This window comes from Balaenoptera borealis (genome assembly GCF_965194805.1).
Source record: "Balaenoptera borealis genome assembly, chromosome: 8".
Classification (NCBI taxonomy): Eukaryota; Metazoa; Chordata; class Mammalia; order Artiodactyla; family Balaenopteridae; genus Balaenoptera; species Balaenoptera borealis.
In genome coordinates this window covers 98,849,040-98,865,501 of record NC_138865.1, presented here as the reverse complement: position 1 = coordinate 98,865,501, position 16,462 = coordinate 98,849,040, and the positions used below count along the sequence as shown (strand labels likewise).

General features: G+C 45.6%; 1 long non-coding RNA gene across 2 annotated transcripts; it reads right to left on the bottom strand.

Moving 5' to 3' along the window:
• Positions 1-2,771: 2,771 nt before the first annotated feature.
• On the bottom strand, positions 2,772-15,839 carry LOC309634302. 2 transcript variants are annotated; one of them, XR_014247953.1, is made up of 4 exons: positions 15,487-15,839; positions 4,196-4,531; positions 3,316-3,436; positions 2,772-2,903 (listed from the first exon to the last, which is right to left on the bottom strand). It is a non-coding gene; the product is annotated as an uncharacterized lncRNA (long non-coding RNA). The 2 variants fall into 2 exon arrangements; XR_014247954.1 differs by having other exon boundaries at positions 4,316-4,531.
• Between the last annotated feature and the right edge of the window lie 623 nt (positions 15,840-16,462).

Genomic DNA, 16,462 nt, shown 5'->3' with positions numbered 1-16,462 from the left:
AGTAAAGTGGCGAGGTACCTAATGCCCTTCCCATGTTAAAGGTGAAGAAAATGCGTTCAGAGTAGTTATGAGACTTGCTGAATGTCACAGAGCTAGTAAATGGTTAATATAGGATTCAAACCCAGGCTTTCTGAACTCCAAAGTCCATGCTCTAGACTCTCAGATGTGGTCACTGTGATACTTTTATTTGAAAGTCTCAGAAACCCGTTGTGAACTGGTTTAGACAAAGGACTTTATTGGTTCACAGAATCCAAGAGGATTAAATGACAATCCACTGGAAGGACAGGGCTAGCGCTGAGCTTCCAGATGCCTGAATGCAGCTAGCAGCCCCTCACCCTCCACCTCTCTGCTCCTCTTGGGTTCCCTTCATTTTCTCTCTTACGCAACCTCTTTCTGCCACACGTGGCCCATACCTCACATCCCTCAGCTCCTACCAGCAGAGAGGATCTGACTTGCCTCAGTTCCAGTTTGAAAAATCCCAGGGCAGGAATCTAATTGGCCACCTTAGGTCAAGGACCTCCTCTGTACCAATCTGTTCTGCCCATGGAGGTGGGTCATCTAAAGAACAGGGCAGCTCCTTGTTTGGAGGAGGATAAAGTGTCTGAAAAACCAAAATGGTCAAAGGAAATAGAAAAGCTTAGCTTGAAGCACTTTGGGAGATGGGGAGATTCCTGTTACCTTTAAACATCTGAAGGATAGTCCTGAGGAAGATGGAGGAAGTGATCTGGTCACTATGAGACCAATGGATACAAGTTCACAGGAGACAGATTTCAGGTGCAGATTCAGCCTCCACTGAGTGCTTCCCATGTGCCAGCTAGTATATGAAGTTCCTTCCTATATATTAGGTCTTAATCTTCACAACAACTCTGTCAGATAAATTTCATTACTTGTATTTTACACGTGAGAAAACAGACCAAGCTAAATAAAGTAAATCGTCCAAGTGGCAGGGATTTGAATCCAGGTGTTCTGTCTCTGCTGTTTCCACTGCACCATTCTGCTTTCTCGCAGAGTTGTCCTCTGTGCTCTGCGTTATATATGTTTTTTACACTGTTTATATCTCAATGTACGACATATATAATTTTATTAACATGACTGTATCATGAGCATTTCCTCGTGTCATTAAAAGTCTTTCACAAACATCATATTTCTAAGTTGTTATACCACAATGTAGCATGATGATTTTTTTCCACTTCCCTAATTAGGTTATTTATATTTGTTGATATCATAAATGTCACTGCTATAATTATCATAGTTCTTAAGTCTTAGTCCAAATTTCTCATTATTTCCTTAGGTCCTTCAAAATTTTTGACACTCAAGTAATGCCCAGTAAGCTGTACACACTAGAGGGAGCTTGAGAGTTCTCGGAAACAATCGTTTTCTGTGCCCCGGTGAAGAATGAAAATAACCTGCCAAGACTGGCAGAAATATTAAAGGCATTTGAGGGCTTCCCTTCCCCACTGGGAAAGCTATGCCTGATCTCATGATGAAACAATGTGGGCATTTTCTTCCCAGGCTTCGTCCCATCTTGGGTCAGGAGCAGAGCTCGGTATTTTGACCGATGACAAGTGTGGTCATGAGTCTTCAGGTCTGTGGGTGACCCGCGGGTGACCGCAAAGGCCACACTCAGTCTGTGAAGCAAGGCGATGCGCGCGGGCTCTGCAAGGAGGTTCCCCCCACCAACCCGGCCCCGCGGAGCCGCAGCGCCCAGAGAGCTCCCAGAGCCACAGGCCAGACCTGGCGTGGAGCCCGCTGTACAGCTTCTCTGCCGCTGTCGTGGCTGCACTTGAGAGACTGTGGTGGGTAACTGTCCTTAACCAGGGACCAGGGTCACCAGCAAATGTGTGGGTGACAAGCCGTGTGACCAGGGCTCCTGGACTGACTGGGAGGAGGTGGGGGCAGGGGCCTAGCTCTCCAGCCTTTGAGCCTCTTCTGTGGCCCCTCCCACCTTTCTAGATGGTTCTTATAGCAGAAGATTCTGACACAGGGAGAGCCCGCCAGAGCCCCTGCAGCCAACAGTGGCTGGGCAAATGCAGCTGAGAAGAGAAGGAAGAGTGGCCTGAGACTGTGGGGAACTTCTGTGTCAACCCTACATCCCCCAGGGGTTAAGATGGCGCCATCTGTTGCCCTGGGACCCTGGGACCTAGGACTTCCCCTCTTCTTCCCCTCAGCCCCATCTTCCCAGGGGTTGACCCCTCCTGCCTCACCTTACTTGCTCATTTGTGCAGGAGATAAACTAAGACCTTCTTTCCTTGAAACTATAAACGTGGGAAGAATTTTGACTGTATGTCAGAGTGCTCACGGGACCTGGGAAGGCAGGATTTTCATAGTTGGCAGAAGTGGTAAGCTTTGGGAAAGGTGGATCTAGCCCGGTTCAGGGACCTGTACTTTCAAATGCTAAAGGCAACACAGGTAGAGTTAAGATAGGACTTTCCCTTAAAAACCACAGTTCTCAATCTTAACTGCATAAAATCACCTAGAGAGTTTTACAAAATCCCCACTCCCAGAGCAAGCACATCAAAATCTCTGGGGATGGGACCCATTCATCAGTGGTTCTTAAGCTCCCAGGTGAGTCCAGTGTGTAGACAAGGTTGAGAACCAATGGCCTTAAAAGGGTAATGAAAGAAGGCCAAGGCTTTAATGAATTGATGGACATATAAATTTAATGGCCATGTTTCCAGTCTATACTTAGGTGTTTTGTTTCTTTAAGTCTTGCCTTATAATGCATCCTAACCTTCATGGGCAAAGCCAATTAGAGATCTGTAAACAAGCTATAATTTTAATAGTTAAATTTAATGAGGAAAAAATACCTTGTGTCACTGTGCTCGGTGAGTTACCCCTGTCTGAAGAAAGCTTCATTAGCTGGCACATGCAAGGTCACCTTCTTCCACTGAGCAGGCAGATGGCTTGGAAAAACGGAGGAAAGGTCATCAAAGTGAAAACTTAAAGATAGCAGGTTGCAGGTTGAGAAGCTGGGGGAACCTCAGATAAGCACCCAAGGGAAGGATTCTGCATTTTCAGGGCATTAGTAGAGCCTTTTGGGGCCAGAGGGTGGCACAGGGTTGGGAGCTTACTGGGGTGGCATACCGGCATTCAGGAACCCTTTGGACTGGATTCTGGTTGGCATGACAGGCAGGAAAGCCAAGATTCATCCAATCCTAGAGCCTCAAAATTCAGCCCTCTGTTTTCTGTACCCTCTTCCCTCTTCAATCCCACCACCCTCCTCTTTGGTCTTTCAAGTAGTAACGTGAGGTCCAGAAAGAGCAGGGATCTTGGGGTCAGACCGACATGAGTTCACAGCCTAGGTCCATCACTTACTAGCCCATGGATTAAGGTAGGATCTTCTGTTGCCCTTGGATTAAGGACTTTGCCTCTTCCACCTGGGTTCATCTTCCCAGGGATTAGCCCCTCTGGCCAGCCGTATTTGACTTGTTTATTTCTGCAGGAGATAAAGTCAGTAAAATCTTTAGGCTCAGGCAAGAGGGGCCCCTACCCTGGTCCCCCCCATCTATAGCATCCTGTTCTGGTGTTCCTTTGCCTGTACTTCTCCCTGCTGAGTGAGGGATTCATGGGGCCAAAGCCCCTTAGAACCCTGCTCCCCATCTGGGCCATATTACAAGGGCTGGGACCCTGAAATTCCCTGTCCAAATGGGCCTGAACCCACTTCAGTTTCTATGAGGGCTGCTCCCCAGATCCATTCTCTGGATGTACTACATTGCCTGCCTGAGGCCTGATGGAGGCCAAGGGCAGCTGCTGGGGACAGGGTTATAGGGATGGAGGTGGACAGAGCAGGGACATCTGGTTTCCTCACAGGCGTGTCCTCCTCGTGGCTTAGGACAGAGTCAGTCCTGAGAAGAGAAGAGGCAGTTCTCCCTGCCTCGCCACCCTTCAGCTCAGAACTCTGATGAGCCTCAGAATTCTAAATTCGAACTTGGCCTCACGGTCCATTACAAAGATATATGTCAGTTTATGAGGTTAGCACATACTTTATTTAACAGCTTCTTAGCTTAATTTTTAACTCTAAACCATTGACGCATATGGCATGTGGTATGTGGACCTCCCTTTGTGCTCTTATCCTGCAAATGTTACAGGCAGGCCCCGGGGGAAACAATACTATTATCATTTAGGTTGTGAGGATTAAATGTGAAAAATGATATGAGGGCATAGTAGGTGCTCAGGAAGGATTATTCTCTTTTACCTTCCAGCTCATCAATGTTACTAGAAAAATGCAGTTGGAGAAGAGAATCCTTCCCTAGGTAGGGCCACCACCTTCCTCCTTTTCAGTTCCAGGCTGCAGCTTCATGCTGTGTTGACTTACTGGAGCTTTCGTGCCCTCAGGCCTTTTCACCGAGAGGCTGATCCAAGTTTGAGAGCTGAGCTCCAATCCCTCAGTTAACTCTGGCCCCAAAATGACTCTTATGCCAACCAGGAAGCCTGCGGCCCTTTCTGAAGTGGCTCTGGGGTGAGGCAGCCTCAGGGCAGGTGGGGCCTCCGGAACCCGGGCCTTCACAGGTGTCCAGTGATCTGGAGAGACCTGTGGAGAGAGATTCCTGGGTCGGGAAGCAGGGAGGGAACTCCGAGGGCTCTCTGCAGAGGTACATTGGCCTGAGCTCAGGAATGGTACCTAGAAAACCAGCAGTGTTTCCTGAAGGGCCAGGGAAGTGGGGAGGGGGGAACAGGAGCTGACTGACCTGGGCCTCAGCAGTTCAGGACTCAGGGAAGCCAGGCTGCACCGGAACCAGCAGAACTGGTGCCCTCTGCTGTGTTCCTCAACTCACTGTGGTGTATCTACCTTATACTCCAAGTATCCATTTATTGTCCACATTTTAAACAGCAAGTAGGAGTATGCTCAGTCATCAGAAAATGGCACTGCGGACTTCCCCGGCGGTCCAGTGGTTAAGACTCCGCCTTCCAATGCAGGGGACGCGGGTTCGATCCCTGGTTGGGGAACTAAGATCCCACATACCGCACAGTGCGGCCAAAAAGAAAAGAAAATGGCGCTGGGTGAAGGAGGACGTGCAGGCAGTGGGAACAGAATGTGCAAAGAGCTGGAAGCATAGAGGATGTGCTATGTCAAAGGACAGTGAAAGATGAAACAGACAGTGGTAGGGGGATGGAAGCAGAGGAGGTTGCAAAGGTAATCTGGTCGTATTGAAATGGCCTTGAAGCATTCTGATCCTGCCTCATGAATCACAGAGAAAAATGCCCTTAAGACTATAATACGATTTCCTCCTCATTAGAAAACTCTCACTTCCTATAAACTTTAGGAAACTTTTCCACATTGGTTACTGCATGTCAAAGAATGTTTAATCCATATATCGGTTGGACCTCATGCTGGTTGAATTTTGAATCTGTCTATCATTATCTATCTGTATATATTTTTAATCACCAGAAATAGAAATGTCTTTAGAAACAAAGAAAATTTATTTTTTAATCACAGGGAAGTTCATCTGATAAGTTTGGTGTCGTGCTTAGTTCTAGGAAACAGATCCTTGAAAATCACTATAAAAAAAAAAAAAAGAATTCCTGTAGCCTCAAGATGTCAAAAACAAATTTTACAAATATTTTCAACATATTCAAATGCTAAAGAGGGCTGTAACTCTCAGAAACGGGATCTATCTGGTCATCCAGGATAGTGTTCCGCTCGCTTAAGATGAAGACATGTGGGCCCACATGGAGGCAAAGTATAAAAGCCTTTAGATTCATACCCAGATTGTATCTAAAGGGCCTGGGGGTTAGGGATGCAGTAAGTTCACCTCCATACCTATCCTGCACCCACCTCCCATGCCTGCTTGCTTTTAACTCTCTAACACCCCTCATGTTAAACCCAGGTTGGGTACTTTTGATGATAAACACTAGTTCTTTATACCTATTGTTGGTATAAATGCAACACTGTTTATTTGCCAGATCCCTGAGAGGCAAAGATCTAATTAATCTATTACAGCTTCTCTTGGCAAAAAGTCAAACCTTTCAAATGGGAAACCTGGGTCGATATCATCAGTGTGTTTTGCAACAGAGCTGGCGGGATTGCTCCAGACAAATCAGCCAGACTCTGCTCAGCATATTCTGAGGTTCAGGCAAGCTGGGAATTAGCAGGCTGGGAAGGCAGAAGAGGGAACAGTCCTGTTGGGGCATGTTAAGCAGGAGGGGCCCAAAGCATCCACCAGGCCAGTGTCCAGTGCCCTCTGCAGTGGGACAGCTGTGCCTGTGTCTCCAGACCTGGGACTAGAGGAGGGAAGATGTGGGGCTGCAAGTGGGGCCTCGGACCCCCCCCCCCCCAGCGTGTCCCTGTAATCTTCCAAACAGTGTACTTGAGGGTAGGGGCTCAGCTCTGCTGAGCGAAACTCTCTCCTGAGGCTTTTCCTTAGGGGCATGGCCACTCACGGTAAGGGGGTTAACCAGATCCCCCAATAAGGCCTCCCAGGGAAGCCTGGTGCTGGAGTCGGCCTGGTGGGAGTGGGAAGTTTGGTTTAGTTTATTTTTAAGCTATAATCATTCATGTTTTCCCCAAACCTTAATGGCATTTGAACCCCGAACTGGTTGCCCTTTTCAAGGCTTCTCTCTCTTATAGGCACACACAAACAAACCGCCAGTTCATTGAAATGACAACTATGGCTGCATTGCTGGAAAAGAAGGAAAAAGATGAACCAATGAACTCTCGCTCTGCAAAGTGAGAGAAAACCTCAAAGTTCTCCATCCAAGAAACCTGCGAGTGGTGACTTAGAGTGATGCAACCGTCCTCAGAAGACTTTTAGTACATGGTTTTGGCTCTTTAGATCTCCGAGCACACATGCTAAACCATCAAGAGATTTCCAAACTGGCTCTGTGACATCTGTCCCCACAGGGTGGGCACAGTGTGACCAACATTTGGCAGGAGGGTAGAGGGAAGGGGACACGGCTTTCTCTACAACCCTATCCAAGCAAACTTTCTGCAGCAATGGAAATGGTCTACAGCTGCACTAGTACCACAGCTGCTAGACACATGTGGCTATTGAGCGCTTGAATGTGGCTAGTGCCACTAGGAAACTGAATTTTTCATTGTGTTTCACTGAAATTAACATAAGGGAATTTCCTGGCGGTCTAGTGGTTAGGACTCCACACTTTCACTTTCTGAGGGCACAGGTTCAATCCCTGGTCAGGGAACTGAGATCCCACAAGCCCCGTGGTGTGGCCAAAAAAAAAAAAAATTAAATTTAAACGGCCACACATGGCCAGTGGCTCTCGTATTAGCACAGTTAGAAGTTCTCTGATCTTGAGCTGCTAAGAGAGGGCAGGCAGCTTCAGTTCCTCCGGGTCTCCTCTTTTGTCTTACTTCCCTGGATATTCAGCTTCTCCTTTTTCATCCATCTCTGGCAGCTTCATCACCAAGGCTTCGCCTCAGTTAACCCTACTGCACTGGCCAACCTTCAGCAAGAAGCAACATTACATTATCTGCTTTGAAAAGACCAAGTATGGCTTTCTCTGAGCAGGATGAGGTTGGCAAGGATTGCTGAAGCTGAGTGTGATATACCAAACTGCTAATTTGCTAAAATAATTTGGGAAAGTGCTGCTTTCAAACCCTGACATGAGTGAAAGCCGCATTTCTGAAATTGATGGGAGGCCAGAGTCCATGCTACTGGAGGTTATGTTTGCTATCATCTCAGTGGTCGTTTATTAAATGGCTATGGAATATTTACTCCTCTCTGTCAGAGCACTTGGCCTAGAAAGGCAGGCTAGTTCACTGAGATTTTCTACTGTGCCCCAATCCAAAGATTCAGCCTGATTTCTTGTCAACTGGAAATTTGGACTCACATAATCTGCTTTTTCCTCCAAGGATCCACAGGATGTTTTCATGATTGCCTTTGCAACCCAGGTGACCTGTCCCCTACAAAAGTACTGATGAGAAGAGGGAGGCAGGTGGGCCTAGGGGACTGTGTTTTCTACTATTCTGCTCAACCATCTACAGCCAGTTGGATGAGGGCTGGGCATTAACCTCAGAGCCGCCAATTTCACAGGCGGGCCAGTGACCTATGACTTGGCACAAAAGAATGTCCTCCAACCAGAGTTCCTCTTTCTCGACTGGAAGCAGAGAGACTCTGACACTAGAAATTGCAGGTGGGGGATGAGAAGGCAGGAGTCTAGTGGCTTAGGCAGAGACTGGTTTTTGCACAAATGGGGTAGAATCTTGGAATCTGCTTTTAAAATCCCTCAGGTGATTGAAACACACTGATAACCATTTTGTTTTAATTCCATATGTACTTAGTCACCTCCAAGAGGACGCTTCTACCTCACCTTACACCTTCCGTTTGCAACTTTAACATAGGATACAGCCAGTATTTTGCTCTTGTTGGTAGTACTTCAGTGTAAGGCTTTCTATTTAATATTTCTTGAGAAGAGATTGCTGGTAGTGGGATTCCTAGTCTAAGAGATACTTATCTTTATGGTTCTTGCTACATAGTGCCCTCCAATGGGTTGGGTGAATTTACAGCATCATTGGATAACTGGGTATGTCAGTTTCACCACAACCTTGCCAGCATTGGGAATAACACCATGTTGCATTTCCCTCCTGATTCTCTGTATTTTTTCAGTAAATGTCAGAAAGTGCCTCAAGTCTGCTTTCATTTGCATTATCTTTGACTATAATTAAGAAAATCATTAAGATAAGGTTTCCCATTGGTGTGTTTACTATCTGTGTTTCCTCTTCACCATTTCCAAAAGTAATGCCCCCTTCTCCTGCTACTAAACCTTTCCCCCTATATTTTCAAAAACACAACATAGCATTCAACATTTCCAGTGGCGGCATCCTAAAACTCCACCGGTCAGAAGAGCAGCCTTTTGCCATGTTAGTTAAACCTCTACTGGAGTGTTGTCCAGCAGTGTTCTGCACACAGTGACTGACACACACGCTTATCAAGGAGCTGTAACCCTCTGGTTATGTGGCCACGGTGTTCAGTGGTCCTATAAAGATAAGACAACTGGATTAAACAAAATTAAACCAATTCCGTAACTGCAGGACTGCTTAGAACCTGCAACACTCCTTTCACGAATGCTCGGTGAACATGTAAGAGGAACATGCATGAGGTACGTTTCCTAAATCTATTTTGCCTGCCGTAGAATCCTTGTACGCCGAAGCATACTGACCAATGGTGTCCCGAAGAGGGTACTTTGAGAAACCCTCTCTGGCCCAGAGGTCACTCCCACAGTGTGTGGACAGAAGCTGGAAAAATTCTGGCATCTCTCAGTGACTCCATGTCAGACACTGATACACAGTGACAAAATACACACCTATCTCAAGAAATACTTTAAATAATATATTTGAAAAGTCAACAAGGATGTCAGGAAGATATTTTGTGGTGTGAAAAGGAAAGCTACAACATGGCACATGGAAAAGGATCCCATTTTTGTTTAGAAAAAAAGGTATGTCTTATTGATTACTTCTTGTCCCCTCCAGTCCCCACCACCACTAGAATATGTTTCCAACAACAAAAATGTCCAATCACACAGACCATTCTAAGTTTGTTTAAAATTTTAGGATGTGGTTATATTGATAGACTATTGTGTTTGCTGATTGCACTGTCCTGTTATGCTTTATATTTTATTTTAAGACGTGTTTATATTATATCAATTTTTTTTTGTTTTACCAGCAGAATGCTGTTTACTTAATAATAAAGTTATTATAACAAATGCTGGAGAGGGTGTGGAGAAAAGGGAACCCTCCTACACTGTTGGTGGGAATGTAAGTTGGTGCAGCCACTATGGAAAACAGTATGGAGGTTCCTCAAAACACTAAAAATAGAGTTGCCATCTGACCCTGCAATCCCACTCCTGGGCACATATCCAGACAAAACTATAATTCAAAAAGATACATGCACCCCTATGTTCATAGCAGCACTATTTACAATAGCCGGGGCATGGAAACAAATTAAATGTCCATCAACAGATGAATGGATAAAGAAAGATGTGGTACATATATACAATGGAATACTACTCAGCCATAAAAAGGAATGGAATAATGCCATTTACAGTAACATGGATGGACATAGAGATTATCATACTAAGTGAAGTAAGCCATAAAAAGAAAGGCAAATACCATATGATATCACTTACATGTGGAATCTAAAATATGACACAAATGAACTTATCTATGAAACAGAAACAGAAACAGACTTACAGACATAGAGAATAGACATTTGGTTGCCAAGGGGGAACGGAAGTGGGGGAGGGATGGATTGGGAGTTCGGGATTAGCAGATACAAACTAGTATATATAGAATGGATAAATAACAAGGTCCTATTGTAAAGCACAGGAAACTATATTCAATATCCTGTGATAAACTGTAATGGAAAGACTATTAAAAAGAATGTATATATATGTAAAACTGAATCACTTTTCTGTACAGCAGAAACTAACACTAGTTGAAATTAAATCAACTATATTTCAATAAAAAATAATAAAGTTATTAAATAAACTTTATTAAACTTTTTAAAAGTTATTAGTAAATTAAATTTATTATGAAACTTGTTTCTCTCTATTACATATTGTCTGAGAAGAATGTTTTCACAATGAGTGTGTGTTTGTTTTGTAACCAAAGGGAAAAATAAAGCTATTTTTATTTGGGGGGAAAAAGAGGCAATAGGGGAAATAACATTTGAGCATCTACTGTGCCCAGGGACAGCAATTATCTGATATCATTTAATCCTTCCAATTATTATGCCCATTTACAGATAAGGAAACTGAGGCACAAAGCAGTTAACTGACTTGCCCAAGATCATACTGTATGTGGTGGAGCAGGGGTTTTTTTTAATTGTGATAAAATATATAAAACATAAGATTTATCATTTTCACCATTTTTAAGTGAAAACATTATGTGTTCAAAGTTTACTCATGTTATAGTGTGTATCAGTACTTCATTCCTTTTTATAGCTGAATAATATTCTATTGTATGGATATACTACATTTTGTTTATCCATTCATCTGTTGATGAACATTTGTCTTGTTTCCACCTTTTAGCGAATGTGAATAATGCTGCTATAAACATTAGTATACAAGCATCTGTTTGAATCCCTGCTTTCAATTAGTTTGGGTATGTAGACCTATGAGTGGAGTTGCTGGAACATAAAGTAATTCTATGCTTAATTTTTTGAGGAATCATCAAGCTATATTTCATATCTGCACCATTTCCCATTACCTACCAGCAATGCACAAAGTTTCCATATCCTCATCAACATATATTTTCTGTTTTGTCTTGTTTTATAATAGCAATCCTGTAAGTGTGAAGTGGTATCTCATTGTGGTTCTGATTTGCATTTCCCTAATGATTAGTGATGTTGAACATCTTGCCATGTGTTTATTGGCCATCTGTATATCTTCTTGGTAGAAATGTCTTTTCAAAGCCTTTGCCTATTTTTGAATTGGGTTGTTTTGTTGTCATCATTGAATGTCAGGTGTCCTTTATATATTCTGGTTACTACTCCCTTATCAGACACATGATTTGTAAATATTTTCTCCCAATCTGTGGGTTGTCTTTTCACTCTCTTAATAGTGTCCTTCGATGCACAAAATGTTTCATTTATCCAGTTTATCTATTTGTTTTCTTTTTTGGCTTGTGCTCTTGGTGTCATAGCCAAGAAATCACTGCCAAATCCAGTATCATGAAGACTTTTTCCTATGTTTTCTTCTAGGAGATGTCAAATGACAAAAATAATACAATTTCGTAGTGAATTTGATGTCCTTTAGTAAAAGGAAAACAATCAATGGACTGGGGAGTACAGTGCCTTCAGGCAGTGGGACACACTTCCTGAGAAATTTTGGGCAAGAGCGAGTTTTGGTGTTTTTTTTTTTCTTTATTTTTTATTTTTGGCTGTGTTGGGTCTTCATTGCTGCACATGGGCTTTCCCTAGTTGCTGCGAGTGGGGGCTACTCTTCGTTGCGGTGCGCAGGCTTCTCCTCGCAGTGGCTTCTCTTGTTGCAGAACATGGGCTCTAGGCACGTGGGCTTCAGTAGTTGTGGCTCGTGGGCTCAGTAGTTGTGGCTCACGGCCTCTAGAGCACAGGCTCAGTAGTTGTGGCGCATGGCTTCGTTGCTCCGCGGCATGTAGGATCTTCCTGGACCAGGGCTCGAACCCGTGTCCCCTGCATTGGGAGCCGGATTCTTAACCAGTGTGCCACCAGGGAAGTCCCAAGAGCGAGTTTTATAGAGTATCAACAGAGGCAACTCGGAAACGGGACATGATTGGCTGGGAGGTCGGGAAGTCTCTTATGAGGCCTGCAGGTCCTATTTTCTAGGTAACATAGCTAAACAAAGCTGAGTTGGAAGATTGTGATTGGTATATGTGAGGTTTCCTTGACAGAGAGGCATTTCCCATGAGTGTAGGCTGGCTTGGGTTTAGATTTGTGACGTAGGCCAGGCCCCTGAGGAGGCCACCATTTTGTGGATCCTGATATACCAATGACCTTTATCAGAGTTTTATAGTTTGGTTTTTACATTTAGGTCTTTTGTCCATTTGGAGTTAATTTTCGTATATGATGTAACATTAAGGGTCCGGGTCCAAGTTCACTCTCTTGCATGAGGATATCCAGTTTTCCCAGCACCATTTATTGAAAACACTGTCCTTTCCTACTTGAATGGTCTTGGCACCCTTGTTGAAGCAGAGTTTGGAATCCAGCTCTGTTGGACTTTGTGTGTTACACTTTTTTGTAGTGGAGTGTGTGCCCCAGTTTTCTCTAAAGCAGTCTTTCTCTCTCAGACCCAGAAGGACTGTCACAGGCCAGGCCTGGAGAGCTCCTGACATGCCTCCCAGGTAGGGTGAGAAGACCTCAGACATCGCCCAAGGCTGCTCCCTGAGGCTGTCACGCCAGCTGACCCAGCCTGGCTCAGGGACTGCCCAGACCAGTTTGCAGGGTTTCTGTTCACTGGGAGCTGGTTCCCTGGCCACAATGGTGGCGTTTTTTTCTTTCTCTCTTTCTGGCTGTATTTCTTCTCAAATTCCCTCTCTCTCCCTCTCCCTCTCTTTCTCTCTCTTCTCTCTTCCCTCCCAGTCCCTGCATGGTCCCTGCCAACCCGCAGGCCAAAGGCCCTGGGCCCCCGACTTCGCTTCCACACCCATGCCCAAGGCTGGGGGCCCCTTTCCTGCCCTGGGCCCCCTGCCAAACCAGCCAGGCTCTGACCCAGAACTTTCTATTTTTTTAATGGACATAAAATTATCAATAATTACATGACCAGAAATGCTAACAATAACAATTCACATTTATTGGGTACTTCCCAGACATAGTTGACATGTTGTGTCATTTATTCCTCACAACAGACCTGTGAGGTCAATACTATTATTATGTCCCATTAACAGATGAGAACTAAGGTGTGAGGGCTCAAATTCTGTGCCCAAGGTCACTCAGCAAGTAAGTGGCACAGCCAGGATTCAAACACCACCTCCCAAAAATGCTTCTGAGCTGGACTGATGCCCACTCTTGGTTGGTGACCATGGCCATTTAATGAACATCTATGTGTGCCAGCCATTGTGGTGTCTGTGTGTGTGTGTGTGTGTGTGTGTGTGTGTGTAAGAGAGAGCAGTGGTGGGGGAGAGAGAGAGAGAGAAAAAGAGACTATTCTCAGGACATGAAGCCCCAGAGAAGAAATGACCTTCCTAAGGCCAGGGGATGGTAGGCAGGGGTAGAATTAGGTCTCAAAGTTAGTTTTCAAACTCCAGACTTTCTTGTAACCAATGGCCATTGGCCCTCTTACCGAGGTAGGGGAGCAGGTTAGGGACAGAAAGCCAACAACAGAGGTAACTTGCAGTGAAAGTTCTTGAACACTTACCAGGACCCCTCACTGGGACCCCTCCCCCTTCCTCAGGCCTGGCTCTGTTCTCTGTCTCTATCCTCCCAGCACCTCCTGGCTGGACTCACTGATACTGCTTTTCTAGTAGGCTCAGGCCTGCCCCCATTCTGAAGAAGTTCCCCCAGCCAGGCCTGCACGGGGCAGGGGATGAAGAGGTAAACAAGACATGTTTCCACCTTCAAGGAACTATCAGTCTGGGAGGGAAGGGGACTCACCAGCCAGAGACCTAGGAGTCAATCCCCTGACACTTGCTTCTTTTGCCCTACAGCGTACCCATCGCCACATCGTACTGGGTTTACCTCCTTCTTGCCTCTCAGTTCTGTCCACTTTCTCCTCTCTAATCCAAGCGGTCATGATCTGTAACTGCTAGCTCTTAGCAAAGGGAGATGTGTGTGCACATGGCATTGTAAGATGACAGAAAAGGGAACCCACCAGATCTATCTAGAGAGGGTCAGAAAGGGCTTTACTGAGGGGGCGATCTGGGTTCTGAAGGGTGAATAAGAGTTTGCAGGTGGGAAGGTGGGAAAACGTATTTGAGGGGCATCAGATTCCAGTATAAAATTTTTTTTAAAAACTTTTTATTAGAGTATAGTTAATTTACAATGTTGTGTTAGTTTCTGCTGTACAGCAAAGTGTATCAATTATACATATACCTATATCCATTCTTTTTTAGATTCTTTTCCCCCCGTATAGGTCATTCCAGAGTATTGAGAAGAGTTCCCTGTGCTACACAGTAGGTTCTCTGCGCATAAGGTCTTGAAGGGCCCCTTAGGGTGTCTGAAGAATGGCAATAATTTAGAATTCATGATGGGGTGAAGTGACAGTGGGGCTGCATCAGCAGGCAGGGCAGATTGAGCCTTTTCCTTGTAGACCATGAGGAGCCACTGGAAGACAAAGTCTCCAAGGGGAGGCGGGGGAGGGAGCTCTGGTGGAAACTATGTTGTCTCCCCAGCAAATAAACATAGGCTGGCTAAAGATTTCTGCGTGGAGTTTGTCCAGATATGAAATATAGATAGCCCTGGGCCCATGTCCAGGCTCCTGGAACTCTGTCATTTTCACCACTGTCCCTTGTCTTCAGCCCTGCTGAAAGGTTATAAATAGGGGGATGACTCAGCCCATTTCCTTTTCAGAATGGTTGCCCTGGGGGCTGAGTAAGGGGTGGACTGGAGTGGGAGAGACCACAGGGGCCGCTGCGCAATGGCCTGGGGGATAAGATAGTGGTGGTGGAAATTTGGGGGAGGGGGGCATAGACGTTGAGGAATGAGGGAGAATGAGGGCCGAAAGTTTCCAGCTTAGATGGATTGGCAGAGAAAGGCCTTACCCAACTCCCCACACAAGGAAAGTCTCCTTGCCACTTCTTCTCTGCTCTCCACCTTAAGAAGATGGAATACTAATCTGATTGGTCAAATTCCAGGGTGATGGTTAGGTCAGGTTTATTTGTGCATGGTGGGGTCACTGAGCATCAAAAAAAGACACACAGGAGGGTGACTCTTTTCCCTTCATCCATACCTGAGTACACTCGCCTTTGCTTCTCTAGGCAGCAAAGGAGGAAACGCGCCCAAAACAAACAAGGGCTGGGGGAGAGGGAAAGGTCTTCTTTCAGCCTGGGCCCTGGGCTCCATCCAGCTTTATCAGAGAGCCCTGGGCACTGGGCAGGTCCAGAAAAACAAAGCACACCTTGTATCTCCCGAGTTGCCCTTGGTGCCTGTTTCCCTTGGGGATCTCTGGGCCAGAGAGGGGAGTGGCTGGCAGTCTTCACGTCCTCAAAACCCCTGCCTTTATTCTAACAGCTCAGTCCAGAGGGAGGGAAGGGCTAGGGGAGGGGGAGATGAAGGGATGAAAGAGAGGGTGGAGTCTTGAAGGTCAGAAACTGGCTCTAGGGAGTAAAGAGGAACGGGGCCCCTCCCAGTGAGTCAGTGAGGGTGGGAACTGTGGGCAAGGGCCAGGTTTCAGTCTGGAGAGCATGCCGAGGGAGCGACAGAGGTCCAGCCAAGCAGCCCTGGGATCAGGGGCTCCAATCCCAGTGCCGCGGCTGCGTACCAGCTACTCACCGCAGGCGAGTCCCACACTTCTCCAGGCCCCAGGTTCCTCGGCTATGAACTGGGGGCAAGAACACCTCACGGCCAGGGTTGTCTCGCAGAGTCATTAAATGCGGTCACATCTGTGACAGCGCTTAATAAACCATAAACCTCTGCACGGCATAAAGACATGTCATTCTTCTCACTCTTCCCTTGGGAATAAAAAGCACGGTGCCTCTGATAAACATCTGTCGATTCTCAGCTCCACCCAGCTTCTCTCCAATCAGCCTTCCCTCCAGCTTCAAAAAAATGCCATTTATTCCTTCCCCCCAAACACCCTCTATATGTTTGTTCTCTGATACTCCCTTACCCCTTTGGTCTTTCCCTCCCCACAGGCTTCTTCCCTTTTTTCTACTAATATGTATTGGTCTCCACGGTATTAAAATAAGAACTATACCCACCGCCCCCCAATTCTGCTTAGTCCTCTTGCCCCTTCTAGCGACTACCCTATCCCCTCCTTCTCCCAGCCTTATACTTTTACAGGATTTTGCAGTTTATAAAGTTGTTTTTCCTTTTTTTGCACCCATTATCTGTTTTGTCATATCATTAAGGTCAGAATGAAACTTTGAGGTTAG